The sequence below is a fragment of the Nipponia nippon genome, unplaced genomic scaffold (assembly GCF_047370975.1).
Source record: "Nipponia nippon isolate SJK-2023a ecotype South Korea unplaced genomic scaffold, ASM4737097v1 scaffold_21, whole genome shotgun sequence".
In the NCBI taxonomy this organism is placed as follows: Eukaryota; Metazoa; Chordata; class Aves; order Pelecaniformes; family Threskiornithidae; genus Nipponia; species Nipponia nippon.
In genome coordinates this window covers 7,419,855-7,439,069 of record NW_028262338.1, presented here as the reverse complement: position 1 = coordinate 7,439,069, position 19,215 = coordinate 7,419,855, and the positions used below count along the sequence as shown (strand labels likewise).

Genomic DNA, 19,215 nt, shown 5'->3' with positions numbered 1-19,215 from the left:
CTGGCTCTCAGTGCTGTGCACCTGCCCTCTTCAGCGTGCCTTGGGTTGGAAAGATCGAGCCTCCGTGTCCCAAACACATAACTCCCTTTTCAAAACCTCGATCACCATTTTCTGATGCGTTGTCGCATCATCATTTTCTCATGATAGGAAAAGATGGTTGTGAACAGACCCAACTCAGCACGATGTTACAATATAAGCTAATAGCTTCAGGAGTTCCAGATGTATTTTTTGCCCGATTACAACTGAGCAGGCCAATGTTCCCTTGGTAGCCTTTTTAAATGGTTGTTCTCTCCACACCTTTCTTCTCCAAGCACATCAACTGTGAGTCACAAAGCTAAATGCGTGAGAAAGCAAAAGAACAAGTGTGTGTTGAAAGAGACCACATGAATAATTCAGCCTGCTCTCACTTCTTCTTGCTGCCCACGTTAATAGGCATTGTTCCTCTCTCCTGATTATAAGCATTTATCCAATCCCTTGGAAAGTTTTTCCTTAGCCTCCAGAACATTAGCTTGCCACCTTTTTCTTTGGCAATCAGAAAACATTGCCACTAGTGAGATGTTATTACTAAGTATAATTATGCAACAGTCAAAAATATTTTAAAAGAGGATGCAAGCTTTAAACATTTATATAATTTCTTCACAGTTTCCCCAGTGATCTTCCTGTAATGTGGATTAAAAACAGAGCAAGTTTATTTTGTTTGTTGTTGTTGGGTTTTTTTTTGGTTTTTTTTTTGTTTTGTTTTTTTAATCGACTGGAATAAATAAGACACCAAATGAGTCTGGAGTTAAACAATCTTCATACACAGCACATCATGAAATAATTGACATCAAGTATACAAGGAAAAAAGAAGGGGAGAAATACAGAAGCTCACAATGGGAAACGGCTTGCTGTAAGAGCACACAGCACGTTTCCTGCATCTTCGAGATGCAAATACCTGCCACGTGAGGAACCTCAGCCTCCTGCATTGATGGAAGGGTCTTCATCAGTGCCAAAAGACGACTTTTTGAGTACGGGCTTCGTAACCACTCATTTCAAAGACAACAGCACCTTCCCATCCTAGTAAACACAAGAGCCACCTCGAACAAATGGATAATAGCAACTTCATATTGACAGGCCAATTTCATTCCTTCGATTAAATTTACACAAACCTAGAAGAAATGCGAACGTCAGGGTCTCATTCACACTTAGTAAGAAGCAAAAGACCAAATCTTCCTATAAAGTGAAAGCAGAGCTGTACCTTCTAGCCATACAGGAATACTCCGTTGCCAGAAGGCGGCTAGGCTGGCAAAAAAGCAAACTGAAAAACGTAATAAGAATGTGCAACTCAATCAGCCAGCAGTGCCAGAGGTTCCCCATCTCTACTACTTCAGATTCACCCTGATGGAGCAATCACCTGGATGAACAGAAACAAAACACTAGCTGGACATCGGCTTCCTCTTCCGTTGCGCAGGGACAGGACAGTAAAAGGGGACAGACTTTTCTACCGGAGAGAAAAAGAAGAGACTATGCAGAGGCAAGAGGACCAACATTCAAGCCTCCACACCAGGTAAATTCTCAAGGCAGAATGCACTTTAAAACATTTGCCTCCCTATGTTTTTCAGTTTGTTTTATTTCTGCTGAATCAGCTCATCTGCTTTCCACGTATATAACAGATTTTAATAAGAGGCATATCTGTATTAAGAAATATCTATACTCCTCCTATACAAGAGCTCACAAATTCCAATAAACCTATTATGCACTCTTCATTGAGGTAATCCATCCCAAAAAAACTCCTAACCCACACATTTCCAACATTGTTGTGGATTAAATAACAGTTGCTCGAGTCCTTCATCTCCTAAGGTCATATATAGCTATTAAATTTTTCTTCCACTCGAGGACTTGAACATCTTATTAGCTAAAACTCCGCTGTAAGACTCGGATCCAAAGTCTAGTTCAAAGAAACCAGCAATACGTGCATGCATGTATTTAAAAAAAAAAAAAAAAAAGTATGTAGAACTCCTCCTGCATCCACCACTTTTCCATCCCCTTGTTCACCTTTCCGTGTTTTTTATTCTCTGAGGCCCATATGCACAGAAAGAAAAGCATAACCCAAACAGCCTCGGTTTCAGAAAGAGAGGTGTTGGAGAGTAATTTAATTACTGTGATGATGCTTAGTCCCATTAGGGTGACCCGAAGTACACAGGGAATTTGCACTGTCAACACAGATAAGGAATTTCATCAACTCTCATCAGTTAAGACTTCACCTTCGACTGAAATTTCCTTCTACCCTATTATCATCACCAAACATTTTGTTCTACAGGGGTTCTAAGCCATTCGAGCAGATTTAATTTATGGCAATTTAAACTGTGTCAGAAAGTTAATAACTTAGGAATAATGCATGCGTCTCTTACTGAGTTTAATCAGTGCCCATTAACGTGCCTGTTATTTTTGCCTTTTTGTTATTCATGCGGTCTAATCTGAAACTACATTTACATCGAGTGGAAACAAACTTACCCAACTCATCAGACCTCAAAATAGATACCTAACCTGCCCACTTTTAAATGTGAGGAAATTCCACTTTTCCTTTTCAGAACTACAAATCAATACTTCCACCAAAATAAGAAAACAGCAAAAGGAAACTTAAGCTCTTTCACGTACATCGATAGTATGTAAGAATCTCATTGTCCTCATCTACCACTATAAATCAAGAAGAAACTCAATGGAAGAGTTTTACCTCAGTATAAGAGTGGCCCTACCATGGCATGAAACTGGTGCAAGTGAAAATAGGTTCAGGCCATAAGTTACACATACCTACAAACTCTTTTGTTTGCACAAGGAGTACATTAACAAAAAAAGTTTTGACTACCTAGCTGTAGCATGAAGTCACACGAACACATTTAAAAATGCAACCTGCAGTATCAGCAGATAAAACGTTCATTTCGAGTGTACAGACAGGCGGGAGGAAAAGTTTATCTTCCAGAAAACGCGAGGTGTTAGCAAAAAAAGTTTCAAGTAAGATAGGCAGTGAGTTGGAGCCATATGAAACGATGGTGATGTTCTAGTTTATTTTAAAACTTCAAGCCCCATAGAATGGAACGACCTTCTGGTTTCAAGGCTGCTGACCTCTCTGATGCTTTCAGCTTGTGACCTTAACAGTTTTGCACCTAAGTATACAGATCATAAATGTTTAATTTACTGGGTTATCTTGCCCACTTTCAATTTATCAGCCTCTAGTACATATATTAAGCACATCTCATCTAAAATCATAGCTATCTCTCATTCATACCAGACAACAGGCAATACAAGCCCAACCATTACACCAAGATTTTATAGTCCATGTTATACGCTGCAAATGTTATTGGCTTCACAGGGACGCACTGAACATGTTATTGAAAGCTAACGACAAAGCAATGATGAAAAGATTTTTCCATTTCAATTCAGCTGCATATTTGTTTGTAATCTATTTAAAAAATACTAAAGAGGTCTTTGCCTAGAAGTCCAGATTGCCCAGTAGTTGTGCTAGCCATTTACAAAGGCTAATAAAGGAAAAAAATCTAAAATGAAACAATTAAAAGGCTAATTTCGTTGAAGTGATCGTATTTTTCTTAATAGAAGTAAATCATAGAAGCTCCAACGTAGATCTAATGATTACCAATATTTGCAAACGTACTTTGATTCCATTTGCCAAAACCACGCTTACTTAAACATATTTATTTCAGCAAACTCAGGTTTTGAAGTAAAGAGCACTGCAAACATAAAAGGTAAGCATTAGCATTAATAATTGTTAAGAAAGGGGAAGAAAATCTCACTGAGTGTATTTTAACAGTGGGAAGTGAAACAGAGCATTTCAGTGCACAGTTGTATGTTCATCCTTTCTTGCAGCCCACGATGCCAGAAGCGGTGGATTAACCTAGTTTCTGTGGGCACAAGACTAGAATCTATTGCTGAGTGCAGCTGTCAGAGCCACCTGCATATCTCTGGCTCCAGTCAAGACTCAGAAGTAAGCCAAAGGGTGATTTCAGGATGCTGTGGTGTCCATTTTCATTTATGTCTAAAAAAAAACAAAAACAAAAACAAAAACAAAAAAACCCACAACAACAACAACAAAAAACCAAACCAAACAAACAAAAAAACCAAAACCAAACCAAAAAAGTGACCAATATGAACTAGTATAAACTAGGAAGGTTGGAAGCCGCTAACCATGTCTGCCTAGAAGCTTTCATTATACGAAGCGGGTCTAATTTGTGCTTGTCATATTTTTCCAGCATATACACCACTGTCAGTTCAACCTTTCTTTTTACTTGTGTGCCTAAAATGGCCTTCCCCACCTTATTCAGAGCATGTTTGGGTTAGCCAGTGAGCAAGCTGCTACTGCCAAGATTAACTAGCAAGCAAAGCCAATTGCGTGGAAAAAACGTGAGTCTCACAGATAAAGGAAAAATAAGATGGGGATTTCCAGCTACCAGCAAGCTAACTTCAAACAGTTCAAATCGGCACTGTAAAGTTCAGGTTCTTATCCAGACTCTTCTAGAGTCTTCCTCAAATTTAAATCTGGAACAGTAATTAGGCTGACTTTTTTTGAAGTTGATCTATTCCGGCTGACTCTTCTCTAAATCAGAGAGAAAACCCACTGGATTTAGCTGTGGACTCTACAGACACTACCCACACAACACGAGAAACTCAAGTTACTGGTAAATGTTTCCTTTACAGCACTTGTGCATGTAAAGATACATTCATTCAAAAGACCCTGAAGATTTTTCTATTTTTACTGGCTTGCCCACTAACAAAGCAATACGGTAGCCACCAGGCTGACTTGACGTGTCCTTCCTCAGCAGGTATGACTTGCTTCTGGGAGCAGACCTTTGGGCATTCTCGACACCCACACAGAAAAATTCATCTTCCATTTTCTGAATCAAGAGTTCATGAAACCTGAGCAAAGCAAAGTTTGGCAGGTTCACAAAAATAGGCTGAATAATAACATAGCATTCTGATAAGAACTCCTCAAATATTCAAAGCTAGTGAGACAAACAAATAAGTATCTTCTAGTTTGCTTAGTTTCCCAGATAAAGTGAAAATGCTGGAAAAAATAACCAGGATAAGTAAATAAGCTTGTAAGTACATACAAGTATTATAACAGCTCAGGAGATAACACTAGAAATATTTCCATTAGTTGTTTTTAAAAGCCCGCGTTACTGAAGAAATGAAGACTGTTTTGTGGGATACCTCTGGCCTATTTAAAAATCATGCTGAACCCTCCACCTGTTTCTTGCTTTGTGGAGTTGTACGTACCTACGGACACAGTTCAAGATACTTCAAATGATTTTGCATCTGTAATATACTATTTATGCTACGACAGCACCCCACTTGGATTAGATAAACTCTGCTGAAAAGCAGGTTTTCTCTGTGCAGCAGTGCGCTGTGTGACATATACTTGAATACAGGCTTGTGAGCAGGCTTGCGTTGCCAGACATTATGCCAGTTTTAGGTAACAGCTGTGAGAGCGCTATAATGCCTATCGTGCCTCTGAAACAGCTGAAGAAGAACCAGCAGAACAGATTATGTGGATGCTCCTCAGTGCATATCAAAGCGAGTCATCTTTTTAAAAATTATTTAGTCACTTCCCGCTAAGAAAGTGAAGACTTTTTGCTCAGACAAGACAAAGAGCATTCACACAATCCATTCCGCTTGCTCTGGTTTGTGAGCAAGGTTTCAACAGGCAACGGCATCTAAAACCCACGTGCCTATTTCTGTAGCGACAATCCGATTTTAATATTACAGACCCTTACAGCTCCGCCAAAGATGATCTTCAGAACGTTCCTGAGAACAGCCCAAAGCGAGGGGGAGCGTACAGACAGCTCACCCAGCCGCGCAGGCAGCGCTGCTGTCCCCAGAAGCAGCTGGGCCAGGCAGGCAGGCAGCGGCAGGCGCAGCGTGCCGAGGCAGCGGCGCTGCTCTGTAGCACGCGCGCGCGCGCGCCGCCTGCGTGCCTGCTGCACAACCCAGCAGGCGTGCTCCCAGCCATCTGAGGTCTTCGAGACTTCACAGTTTCAAATCCTAAGACTGCCTGTGTTCACCTTATCTCTGGACAAGAATGGAGCAGGAATGCAGATTCAGGAGTAAAGAACCCCCTAACTGGATACTATGAACCAAAATCCAGAACAGATAACCTGGATATGTTTTTACTCAAATCCAGAAAGGTACCGTGTTGCAGTCTCTACTGTTGCCATGAATAAAGCTCACCATCAAAGTCTTTAAAGTTATATCAGAAATAAGCTGTTTGGCTTTTGCTTATTTCCGTTGATCATCCTTAACTTTTTAAAACAAGAGGTTTACGTGTAACAAAGTTTAAGATATAGCTTCTACTCAGGATTCATACATCTTGTCCAACATGGCAATATTTAATATTTTTAAAGCTGATTCATCTTGATTCTGTGGCATCTGTTTTCATTTACTCTAACCGGATGCAGAAGCTGTTCATCTGATGCATCTTGTTTTTACAGATAAATTTGTAGTGTAAATACAATTTAGAATCTAAAATATGTTAGGAGTTTTCTTATTTGTAACATGAATGCAAAATGCTACCTGAGATTTATATGCTTTTATTACACACACCGATAAAATATGTTGTGGTTTTTGGTTTGTTTGTTTTGGGTTTTGTTTTTTTTTTTTTTTAATTTCTACAATTTTAAAAAAACCTAAACATTTACTTTGTATTTTGCTTACTTGTAAAATGATTGTTAACTTAGGCACAGAAAAATATTATGTTATTAAAACTACTGAGTGCTGTCTTGGGTGAATAACTCGTCTATTAGCCTGGGATCAATGCAAATTAATCCACTCAGCACCATGAAAAGGCTGCTTCTGCTCCTTATGGTGCATCAGAGTAGGAAAAGGTCTGATAAAGAATGGATGAATAGGCAGAACAAATAATTTGTCATACAACTTCCTTTTAGCAGCAGAGTAATTAATTTAGATAAATTATATCAAGTGTCCTGCATTTTATATGAGAATTTCATTGAAGTAATGACGCTTTGATTAAGTTCCCCTCTAACATGGATTATCTGCAGGAGGAAATTAGCACTTTCATTCCCCTTTTCTCTTCAGCATGCTCTAACAATTCCTGGCTATCATCAGCTCATAGTTATTAGCCCAAAAAAGTCTCTCCTCTGACTCCAAGCCTATGTACTATCCGTATCGTTACTGTTTACATAGCATCACACGACAGGGTACTCCGTTGACATCTTCCTAAGATTCCTGCCTAAAGAACTTGGAAATTAAGACCCTTAATAATGCCCATAGTCACACAAGCAGCCTATTCATTCAAAATTAAACTACTCCTGAATCAAGACCCAAATCCTGTTTCTGGAACAATACCTGTAGAGCAGATGGACGTATAATTATGACAGCTCATTTATTTTCTGATTATTTCTCCATTTGATTTCTGTGGTCAATGATAGATTCTCTTGGTATGCAAACGGAAACCTTGAGGTCAACCAACCTCTCTCTGCTTGTTACGAAGGTATTTTCACAGCCAGGTTACAAATATATAAAGCTTTATGAACTAGAGTGAAAAACATTTCAGCCATGTACTGCAAACCTAGTCAGAAGAAAGCCATTCAGTATATGCCACCCAGAATCATAAAGCCAGGTCATTGGATTACTATATCTCAAATCCCAGAATGGCATAGCAGCCAACATTATCTACAGCAAAAATCTTACCTGAAAGGTGAAATAATGCATTTTCAGGTGTCGCACCTAACTGGGAGAGCTGTTAGAGTCCCAAATTAAGTGTACTGTCTGGGGAATAGGGAAAGCAGATACAGAATGCCATTTGGAAGTGTGACACTTTGTGAATTGTTCAAAGAGGTCTACCCAAGTTTGTTTTTCCCAGAGCACCACGAGATATAAACCCTGAAAATTTACAGTGGTGTTTTCTATCGTGATTCTTTGCCACAAGGCAAGAGGTGCCTTTCACATTTGTTTTCCTTGCCTCCTGAAAGTAAAAGTTACCTCCAGTCAGTGATGTCTGAAAATTATTTTCTTCATCATTCATTTTATCTTTGTATCTTTTTACTAGATCTTCTTCTGACAAGAGAAAGAAAGGATGCTTCAGCAACAGTCAGTCAGTGAGCAGCTAAACTGCCAATGTCATTTCCACATTGTGGAAATTAACATTTTTCAAGATAGTAGGTAAAGTGACAGACAATATGAAATAATTCAGTATAGGAGTAAAAACCAATGTTTTCCAATTGATTGGATCTTCAGTTCTGTTTTTTTTTTTTTCCCCCCACCAAAATGAGAAAAGCCACACTTAAAAAAAAAAAAAAAAATCAAAGCTACAGCCTCATTAAGGAAGCTTTTAATCTCTCAAAAGGATGAAGTAAAAGGTTATTCTTGTTCCCTAAATTTTAAAGGAAAAATACATTTCAAATGGCCATGAATTGATCTATCAATCTCAATCATTCCAATTTACTGTAGCTCATGTTAGAGGAAAAAACAACATGGCATCCAAAATTAACTGTTCTGCCCACTTCTACTTAGCTTTATAAGATAATTTAATTTGCAAACTCAGACATCCATCAGCTAAAAGAAACACCAAGAGGACACTTGGCCTTGAAGAAACCCCTGCCTTCACCAAAAAAAGGAAATAAAAAAAAAAAAATCAAACAGAACAATAATGTATGTCAATCAGATGAGTCAAGAAACAACCTACTACAGTGGGGAAAAAATATAGATGTAACATATTTTATTTACTTAAAGAATCACAATAAATAGGATTCAAAATGGTGAGTCTTTTCTTGCTGTGAAGATCAAGGACCTCGGTCATCTAGATGTACCACTGTTGCAGTTCAAAGCAAAGGCTTGTTTTCCCAGTTTAATATGAACGAAAAGGGAGACAAGTTAAGTTTCTTTCCGCAAAAAATTCCCTTGGAATTTAAAAACAAACAAACCACATCTTTGATGCTTTGAAATAATTCCCACATCACTTAAAATGAATCAATTAAAGATGAGAACAATTCTGCTAGATCATTACAAGACAGATTATTACCAACATGCTTCTCTCTCCCTCCCCGATCCCAAATACAGCTCACATAAATGTTTTTTCTTTTAAATCTCCTTCAAAGACTCCAATTTCAAAGGCATTTACGGGAATAAAATTCTGCAGCATGTCCTGAAGCTCCTCAAACAGAGCACTACCGGCCAGTTCAGATGAGTACACATGACTGTGCACACACAGAAGGATTTCGCTTACATTTAAAAAAATATTAATCGATAGAAACTTCAATATAAGCATCATATTAATAGAGATTCTTGGAGATGTAGGAGGTTATGACCAGAATTTGGACACCAAAGAATATTCCCCCCCTCAGCAAACTGAATTGATTTACACATTTTGCCACTGTTTAATAGATCAATGGTTTCACGTCTAACTCATCTTAATTACAGCTACATTAAAATAGAATGAAGTATTTTCCCTAACAAAATTATCTAGAGAGGCGTCACTATGGTAGTTGCACCACCAAAAACATGCAAACTTAACAAAAGTATCGTACTGTCCTACGGCATCCATGCTGCCCATGCTTTCTGGAGTTTTTTTTAAATGCAACAAAAATACTGTAACCTGAATGTTATGTACAGCTTTTTTCTATTCTTTTTCATATGCTAGTGACACCATACATACTCAAATATTCCCCACACAGTATTATTCCATTTTGCATCACAAAACAATTTCTTAGAAAGAAGGTCTGTAATCCATACCTAGTCCACGTATGCAGCTCCCAATGATGCCATCAATGGGGGACCAGCATAACAAGTAAGAAAATCTGTGCAGTGCTACAAGGTGCAAGACACTTGGACCTAAATCAACATATAAGTGCCTCAATGCATGAGGTGAACGATTCCTATCAACAAGAACAAACACATCGCTTTAAATGAACACGCATAAGGCCAAGCGTAAGCCATTTTTGAGTCCTAACCCCAGTTTTGATCAGAGCTAGTCAGGAATTTTCTGATAGAAAATTATCTGAAAGTCAAGCAAACACCTTACAAGTTATGTTTTGCTTAGGGAAGGAAGAGGGAAGAAAAAAAAAAATATTTGAAGAGCTGGAATTTAGGTAAAATCACTAAGGCCCATCCATCCCAGAAGAACCAGCAACTGCACGCAGAACTGCCACATCCCAGTCGAGCCCGTATCGCTGAACACGTGCACATACACACACTAAGAGTCTTTCTTGCCTCACGTTTTCACTGAGCTTCTTTTATTTGATGTAAAAGATACTCAGAGAGAAGAGCAGAGAGAGAAAGGGAAAGAAAACCACATTTTATCTTGGAACAGCTGGAAATCTTATTTAAACTATAGAAGGAAGTGGAAATAATAAAAGGATCACTCCTTTTCCCTACCCCAAAAACCTTGGGAGTTTCAAGCTTATATAGAATGAAAGCAAAAACTCAGTTTGTTATTTTTCAAAAGTGTTTTCATTTTCCATCTAGTCTTAATTCCATTGTTATTTTTATCTATTTCAAAACTGGGTATCTTCTCTGTGCCAATTTCAATTCCCTGCCTTCCCCACCTACTTCTTGTTAGAGACAATGAGATTAAATTTCCATTAACATTAAACAAAGATGCTTCCTGTACTGTACATTTTTTTTTTTTAAATCACAACAAAACCCTGCTTTTATTTTTGTGGTGGAAACGCACTAGTACTTGGAGTAGTACTAGTACTCTTGAAAATCACCGTTATGGCACAGCTCTACTCCCTCAGACAATAAGCAGCAGAGAAATACCACCTTCCCCTTAGACCAGTCTCAGAACAGGAGTTCATGTAATTGAAATGTCTGTATTATTCAGGGTTCATAATCAGCATAGTAGCCCTGAAACCGATGGCTTTATATATCAACTGCCACAACATCCTTCCTACTGAAAGCATAAGGGGATGCAATGTCTTCAAACGCCCATCTTCCCTATTTATAGAGTGCACACAGTCCATCTTTGCAGGTTATCCTGGCATGCATCCAGAGGTCAGCTGCCGGAGGTGAAGTCTTCCTCAGAGTACTCTGAGGCTAAATTGCCAAGAAAAAAAAAAAAAAAAAAAATATATATATATATATATCAGTTTCTTACACAGATCATTTATAGTACAACTTGTCTCTGGTGCCTTATCAGCAACATTGTCGGTGATAAATTTTTAAAGAAATTTTTTTAAATAATTTAAGCTATTGCTTTATCTGTCATTACATTCCAAGAATAGAGGTTTTGGGAAAAGTTGCTACTAAATATTGAAGACTGAATCACATACCAGTTAATACACTTGCTGTCTTCTCTAGGGATTGCCAGTGATTAACCAGACTGGTCCTATGCTGATACAGAGTAAGAGTTGACACTACTCTTCCTTTAAGCATAAACAACTATTGGAGCCTGAAATCACTATACTTAGCCTCTATTAATTGAGGTCAAAAATAAAACCTTAACTTGGGCATGTCAAGTTCCTTCACCTATTTGTGTCTTTCTTCAAGGAAAAAAAGAAAAAAATTGCCTGGCATTTTCAAGATAAGAGTAACTTCCTTCATCCTTAGTTTTCCATCCACGTAGTCAAGCAGACAATGTTGCATCATCCAGTCATTCCCCCCACGCTTTGTGCTGCTCTGCATTGCTCCCCTGGAGGAGCAAGACCCTCGCCCTGGGCAGCACGTGCACCACCTACATCTGGTTCTCGAAGTGGGACTGTGCTGTAAACAGCCCGAGCACAGAGTGTGCTGAGGAGCCAGGCTGATGTCGTGAGAGCAGACAGGGCAGGAGCCTGTCCTGCTCCACCGGCTGAGGCTGCACATCTCCCCCCTAACCCGGCAGAGCACTAAAAGCTGCGGTTTGAAACCTACAAAAACTGAGTACAACCACTAACTGAGGTTCTCTGGGTACGGGCTGCGCATAGCAGATTTCTTGGATTTACCTACACAAACCGATTCCATCTAGTAGGTCTTTTGACATTTGCATATCAGTGCTAGATATTGAAGTGTCCTAATAGAACAGGCTTTGGTCAAACCTAGTGCTGCTGCTATACAACGTGACACCACTGCGGCAGGAGTAACAAGACAGGCTTACATATGGAACTACAAATGCCGAAGCACAAAAGTATTTTTACCTTGCTCTCACTGTACCCCTCACCCTGCTCCCCAAGAATTGTTAATAAAAGGTAGATCACTGTGCCCTAGGTCTGTTCCAGGAACAAACACTGGGGTTTGAAAGAGTAACATTAAAGCGAGTTGGACTGTTGGATACCCTATTTTAAGTTTACATTCCTGTTAATTTGAACTTATAAAGAAACAGTAGACTCTGAGGATGAAAAAGTCATTAAAAACTCAATTAGCATTTCTCTACCACCTACAAATACATAAATAGGAAAAAATAACTTGTTGACTTTCAGTAATCTTCCCATCACCAACACGTTCTTGAAAACAATTATAAAGTACTTCATAGGACAATCACCCTTTAATTTTCTCTCCAAATTCACATAGATCCTTCATCAAATACCAGGCTGTAACCTGTCAAAAGGTGAGACTGAATTCATAAAATAGCCTATTTCAAAAAAGGAGAGGGTGTTAAAGAAGCCAGGCACAAGTGCAGCTCCACTAGGTCATTCCACACACAAATTATTATCCTCTCTTAGCCACCACAGAAACAAGTACAAACTCAGGGTTTCTTCTCTTTGTGGCAGTAGTCAGCAAGTAGCTTTTCATTGCCTGCTTTTAGACAACTGGGAAATTGCACATGTTCAAGTCTTCAGTTACTCGGGCCCAAACCTGATGCAGCCCTAGTGATTTTACCTAGGTGCTCCCTACCGAAAACATGCAATCCCTCAGAACCATGTTTCGCTTCACAGCTTTATATTAGACTTTTTCTTATAATAAATTTTCCGAGTTGCTGTCTGTACAGCTGTGTCAAAACTCTTTAACCAGAGCCTGCAGCATCTCTGCTTTCTTCTACCAACGACCTCCAGGGAAGAGACCAGCTATTTGCTCAGTCGCGTCAAACAGCACGGAGTGTTTGCGACTTGGTCAGAGGACTGCTGGGCCTTTAATTGCTACCTATTGTCAACGCATTTTGACAATTTATGGAGACCTGATAACTTACAAAGAAACACTATTAAGGAAAACATCAAACACTATTTCCTATACATTATCAAGAGAAAGAAGAGCCTGACTAGGGGAAAAAACCTACAAGATAAATCCTTAGCTTTCATCAAACTTGCTACAAAATTAACAGACCTAAAGTTTATTAAAAAGAGTCTGATCATCTTCACCTACATTGTTTTGGACATGAAAAAGATGTTGAGAATTTTCAGCAACTAGCAATAAGTAATTAAGAAAAAAAATTAAGAAAAAAATTCACACTTCCGTCTTTTGCCAATGCTTCCCAAAAGATGGAAGATTTCACATTTTATTTCCCCCAAAATACCCCTCTTTGGGTCGGATGTTTCATGGCTTCCTTTTTTTGTTGGCTCTATGCAATAGCTATGTTTAAGAAAGACCATGCGAGAGAGAGAATAGTCCTTTGGAAATCAGACGTAGGGTATGTTGCTTTCCTTCTCTCAACTGACAAATAGTAACCATTTGAAACTTCTAATAATCTGCTTCTAAAGATGCTATTTTTGACAAATGCTGTAACAAAATAGGAATAAGATTTATCTACAAGGAGTCCCCAGATCGTCCACCCCACATACATTTCTGCTTACATAAAGCCTCAGCGTGGCTTCCAGCACCTTACAGCAGACGTGAGGCATCTGACAAAAGGTGCCACTACACCACCCCACAGCAGAGCGCTGAAGGGCGAGCATTGCCAGGGCCAAGGACCTTGAGAGAGCAAAACTTCTTTCGGTGAGCTCTCAAAATGGCCCCCCTCCCATGCCACAGAAAAAGATAAAAAGCATCCACAAGTATATAAAGATGGAAAAGAAATGCAGTTTGTTAAACTCAGCATATACTTTGGAGCGAACTTCCAACTTGAGCCCAGAAACTTGCCCCCAGTCACACAGAGCGCATGAGGTAAGAGTTCTTTAAGTCCTATAAATAGCCTTGCCGCAAGCCTAACCTTCTTTGCCTTCAGTCTCCTATTTTTTCCTCCTTTTAGTCACCGAGACATGATCTGAACTTCAGTTCAAACTTTGTAATTTTCTTGCCTTAAGTGTTTTAAAGCTTTCAGTTAAGGCTGCCTTCAGTTGGTTATACTTCACTTAAAACATTCTTAGTTTAGATTATTAAATCTGGCCAAAATCGAGGCAGAGGAACAGTATAAGAAGGTACCAACATTATCAACCGTTTCACAGAGCCATCTAAAAGAGTGAAGATATAGGAGCTAAAACACAGAAGGAAGACTATAGCACCTCAGTTTTTTCTTTGCCATGCAGAATTACAATAAACTTCTGCAACAAAGCTTCCCACAAAGCTGCTTAGTTGTTTCTGACATTTGCACAGTTGTCTAACTGGCAGCATAACTGCAGCCCATTTTACTCGATGCTGTATGAACACAGAGCAATACAGAAGCAATAGGGTAATATGGATTTACAGAATTCTGCAGGAGCTGTTTGTAAAGAACAATATAGAAGAAGCTTGGATGTAAAGGGTGTTGAAAAGCTGATCAACGGGTGTTAACTCCCAGCAAACAGCCAACACCTTCACCAAGGCAGAACTGATAACACAACGGGGATACGTCGAATGGGTCCACAAGACAAAACCCAATAGTCTTACTAGATGGTTACACTAGCAAGTGTTAATCACTTCCATCAAAAGCAACCAATCCAAAGATCAACCACACATCTCGTAAAATGCAAGTAGTGCTATGCAGCTTAAATTCAGGCTAAATAGAAGATGCAACTAGACAGCCCTTAAGTATTAAGAGCTGAAGCATTTAGAAACTATAAAAAAAGCAAAGGCAAATTCTTCCAGAAGTTCAGCTGTAGGAGTATCATCTGTATAGATAATTAATGAAGTAAATCACCTTAGTAAATTGTTTATTACTTTCCAGCTCCAGCAGAAACAATTTTCTACATCTAAGACAACACAGTCTCAGAAGCTAAAATCCAGAACATGTGGGAGGAAGATGAGAGGGCTTTGGGTTTTTTTAATAGACATATTGAAGTCCTATTCTCTACAGAATCTCTGAAAAATCTGGCAGCAGTTTTTAGTAAAACTACTGTTTTCCCAATAATGATAATTAAAAAAAAAAAAATCTCTTCTACTGTCATTTTATTTTTGTGACCCAAAGTGCAGATCCTTTGGAAGTATAAGAACCAGTAGATTGCATAAATGAGCCATAATGGTTTTCATTAACTGGTCATTACAGTCACATTCCATCACTTATTAGATTACATAGCTTTTTTAAATTATGGAAATAACATAAGTGAAGTTAAAGCCAGGCACATCTTCCTGAGAGCTGCCATGCTCAGGCGTTATCACTCAGAATCAGAAAATATGTTTTAAAACCTACCACATCCATTTATATTTGTATCGCGTTTGCGTGGCAAGGTTTTGGTAGCAGGGGGCTACAGGGGTGGCTTCTGGGAGAAGCCTCCAGAAGCTTCCCCTATGCCCAACAGAGCCAATGCCAGCCGGCTCCAAGACTCCAAGCCAAGGCCGAGCCCATCAGCGACAGTGGCAGCATCTCTGGGATAACAGATTTAAGAAGGGGAAAAAACCCCTGTGCAATTGCAGCCGGAGAGAGGAGTGAGAATACGCGAGAGGAGCAGCCCTGCAGACACCCAGGGCAGTGCAGGAGGAGGGCAGGAGGTGCTCCAGGCACCGGCGCAGAGATTCCCCTCCAGCCCCTGGGGAAGCCCAGGGTGAGGCAGGCTGTGCCCCTGCAGCCCGTGGAGGTCCACGCTGGAGCAGAGATCCATCTGCAGCCCGTGGAGGACCCCACACCAGAGCAGGGGGATGCCCAGAGGAGGCTGTGACCCTGTGGGATGCCCGCGCTGGAGCAGACTCCTGGCAGGACCTGTGGCCCCACGGAGAGAGGAGCCCAGGCTGGAACAGGTTTGCTGGCAGGACTTGTGATCCCGCGGTCTGTTCTGCCCGTGATGGTAACTGGTGAGTGATCTCTCGTTCGGTAATTTCATTGCCCTTTGTTTGATCTGGACCACAATTTTCCGTTAGCTTGAATATACTCTAGTTCCTTGCGTGACTGCAGAAGAAATATAAAATGCCGTTTCAATACTGGGCATAGATGCATTTAGACTAGAAACACGGAGGGGCTCTGTAGTTTCCCCAGTCTACAATGTGACAGTATGTCCTTCTCGGAGATGCGTGTGAAGACTGTTCCACTTACGATTCGCAAGACATTCCAGTCCCAGGATGATAGGGGCAGTACTAGTCCACACGCTAAAAAGTACATTTTTCTATGCTTATTAAGTTACAAGGCAGAGTTCTGTTTTCATCATTCAGAGCCAATGAACTGACAGAACAAGGTAAAGAAGAAAGAAGTCACCTGTATGTTCTGGTGAAAGCATTCTTATACAGAATATCTGTTAAAAAGACACAGAAGCATTCCATAAGAAAAAAAATCCACTATTTAGTAAAGAACAGCTGTTAATGACAATTCAGTTAAGAACTGTTTCAGCTTTAAGGTGCTTGGCATAGCACAAACTGACTGCTGTAGCACACAAGATAAAGCCTGACTTCACATCTCAATATTTTCGTTTGCTTATTTCCTATGAGGGGAAAACCAAATTCATACAGAGATGATCGCAGATTTGGTCTTCTAGAAAAGCAAGTTTCTTAACAGGTTTATTTGGACTTGCCTCTTGAGCCCTCCTCTAGAACACAGGTTATGCCAGAAGTAGAAGTCCTGTTGTGGAAGTAACAAGATTAAGAATGTCAAGCTTCACTAACACTTTAATGAAAAATTACCTAGTTGGACTTGTTAGATCTTTTTCCCTTCAATTGAGCTGCGCATTGGGATAATTCATTGCAGGGCTTCCAAAAAAGCTTTTAGTCAGCAGCACTTCTGTCTGCCTTAGGGTAAGAAAAGCCGCCTGCCTTCGTCTCCCATGGAACTTTAAAACTGGGTCTGATTTCTCTTCATGTGGAGAGCTGCCATCTAACTTGCACTAAAGGCTAGATTAGGGTTAGATCTGAATCTGTGGCTAGTCAAGGAAAAAAAAACAGGAATGAATGATGTCAGCCTGAGGGAAATTCTAAAAAATAACAACACTGCATCATGCAGCTTTCCTTCCTTCTTTGTAGTGAGCCAGCCTCTCCGACTCGGAGTTCAGTACACTGCAGATCTTTGTTATTACATCAATTCTTTTCATACTCTCATGCCAGGGGTTAGCTATAAGTTTAAACAAAAGTGACCGTCGGTTACCACTCGTGTTGCTCTAATGCACGTGAGGAAAGAGTAGGGTGCATTTCCGTAACAGCCAATTGAACAGAACGGCTCCCCTTTGCCTCTCTCAGTAGAAGGGGCCTTTGTGTGACTGGGCAGCAAGCATCTCGGGGAGCTGATGGGCTGAAAACTAGTCACTAGTGAGAAAACTGAAAGTCTTGGTCTAGATCAGTTAAGCCAGCTCACCCTAGAGTCATATGCACGTCAAAGCCAAAAAGAACATTTGGCAGGGAAAGTGCACCTGCAACCACACAAAATTAAAATTGCCTTAAACCGCTGCAGGTCCATACTGTCGGATTCCCTTTGCTTTGCCTCATTCAACTGAAGATTAATGGTGCAAGTGATCAGATTATTAGATGCTGATTTTATTCCAGAGTTACATCCCCATTTTATCTCAAAATGAAGACAGTCACATGCTTACACACAGGTTTTGAAATTCTTTAAGTGAAATCCTGATACGAGAGCAGGGCTGATGATATTTTACCGTATGATTTACATTGCTTTCCTTAACCTGAGCTCTGAACTCACTCATTTCCCTGCAGCCACATAAATTGCATTCCCTGTACTGAACTGAACGGAGTTACTGTTCTGCAGTTTCCAGTCATTATGTTTCCTCTCCCCGCCTTCCCTGGTGCATTTGAGTGTTCCGCTGAAATATGCGGCATGAAGAAAACATGCATCTTGCAGAGCATGAATTTAAAAGACAGATTTTGGGGGTCTTGAGGGGGGGGGTGGTGTCCCCAAGTAGCTGGGAGACAAAAAATTATCCACAGATATTAAGTTTTAGATTCCATGAAGTCTTTAGATCCAAGCATAGTTGCTAAGATTTTAACACTAGTGTAACCCCCTTAATATCAAAAAAGGAAATTACTTATATAACTTCGGCAGTTCAGAAAAGCCAGCAAAGCCTATTTTATTATAAAATAATATAGGCAGGAAATAACTTGTGCATACAGTGTTAAAATGTCAGCTCAGTCTTGCTTCTTTTAAAAACTGGTCACTGAAAATTCTTCTTTCCTCAGCTTCATCCAGAAAATTATTACGTTTTCCAAAGTGTACTCTAAATTCCAGACCTTTACTATTTTAGGTCCTACTAATAAAGGTAAGAAGATGACTAATCATAAAAAACAAAAACTGAGATGGCCCACTTCCTCCTCAACCATCCTCCTACGGATCCATTTATGTATTTGGCAGAGCTGTTTAAAGGAAGTTGTTTGCATTGTGCCAAACAGGTTCCCAAACTTCTTGAACATTAGGGCCATGCTCCATGATGGAAAAAAAAAAAAGTTAAGACTCCTTTAGTGATCCCACTCAAGCCCTGAAAAGCTAATGGAGAGATGATGTGGGTGCTCAGGCAGGAAGACAGCATCACTGCTGCAGCTTTGCTGTCTTGGGCTCGCTAAGAAGCATTGCTCTAACTGCTGCACAGCTCCCGCCTCGCTTCCCCACAAGCTAATTGCTGCATTAAATCCTGGGGATTAAGAAGTTGCGAGGAAATATTGAGGGAAGCAAGTCTTAAAAACTGTAGAACAGAAGTAAAAAAAAAAAAAAAAAAAATTCTCGTTTCATCTGCTGCCATGCCCCGTCCCTTCCCCCTAACCCCCCCACCCGTTGCTACCTGGAGTTGGGAAGGGTTAGGAATTGCTCCTCCAGTACAGCGCAAGATTGCCACCTACAGGCCTCGGGAACTACAAGGACTCCACTCAGACAACAGTCTGCAACCAGAGAAAAAGAAGCATGAAACAGGTTGTATCCTCCGTACAAACTCAGGCCTTTTTTTTATCCTCCATCTCAACACCTTGACTCAGAACACTAATCTACAGTTCACATATAGAATAGAAGTTAAGGGCTATGTGCTG

At 40.0% G+C, this 19,215-nt stretch overlaps 1 long non-coding RNA gene across 2 annotated transcripts in view; it reads right to left on the bottom strand.

Moving 5' to 3' along the window:
* Positions 1-19,215, bottom strand: part of LOC148055543 (uncharacterized) — a 276,819-nt gene that overhangs the window by 223,531 nt on the left and 34,073 nt on the right. Inside the window, exon 1 of one of the 2 annotated variants that reach the window (XR_015705313.1) lies at positions 18,975-19,036. The exons of the other annotated variant lie outside the window; for it this stretch is intronic. This is a non-coding gene — a long non-coding RNA (uncharacterized LOC148055543). Of the gene's footprint in view, positions 1-18,974; positions 19,037-19,215 lie in introns of those variants that run through there. 2 annotated transcript variants of the gene reach the window in all.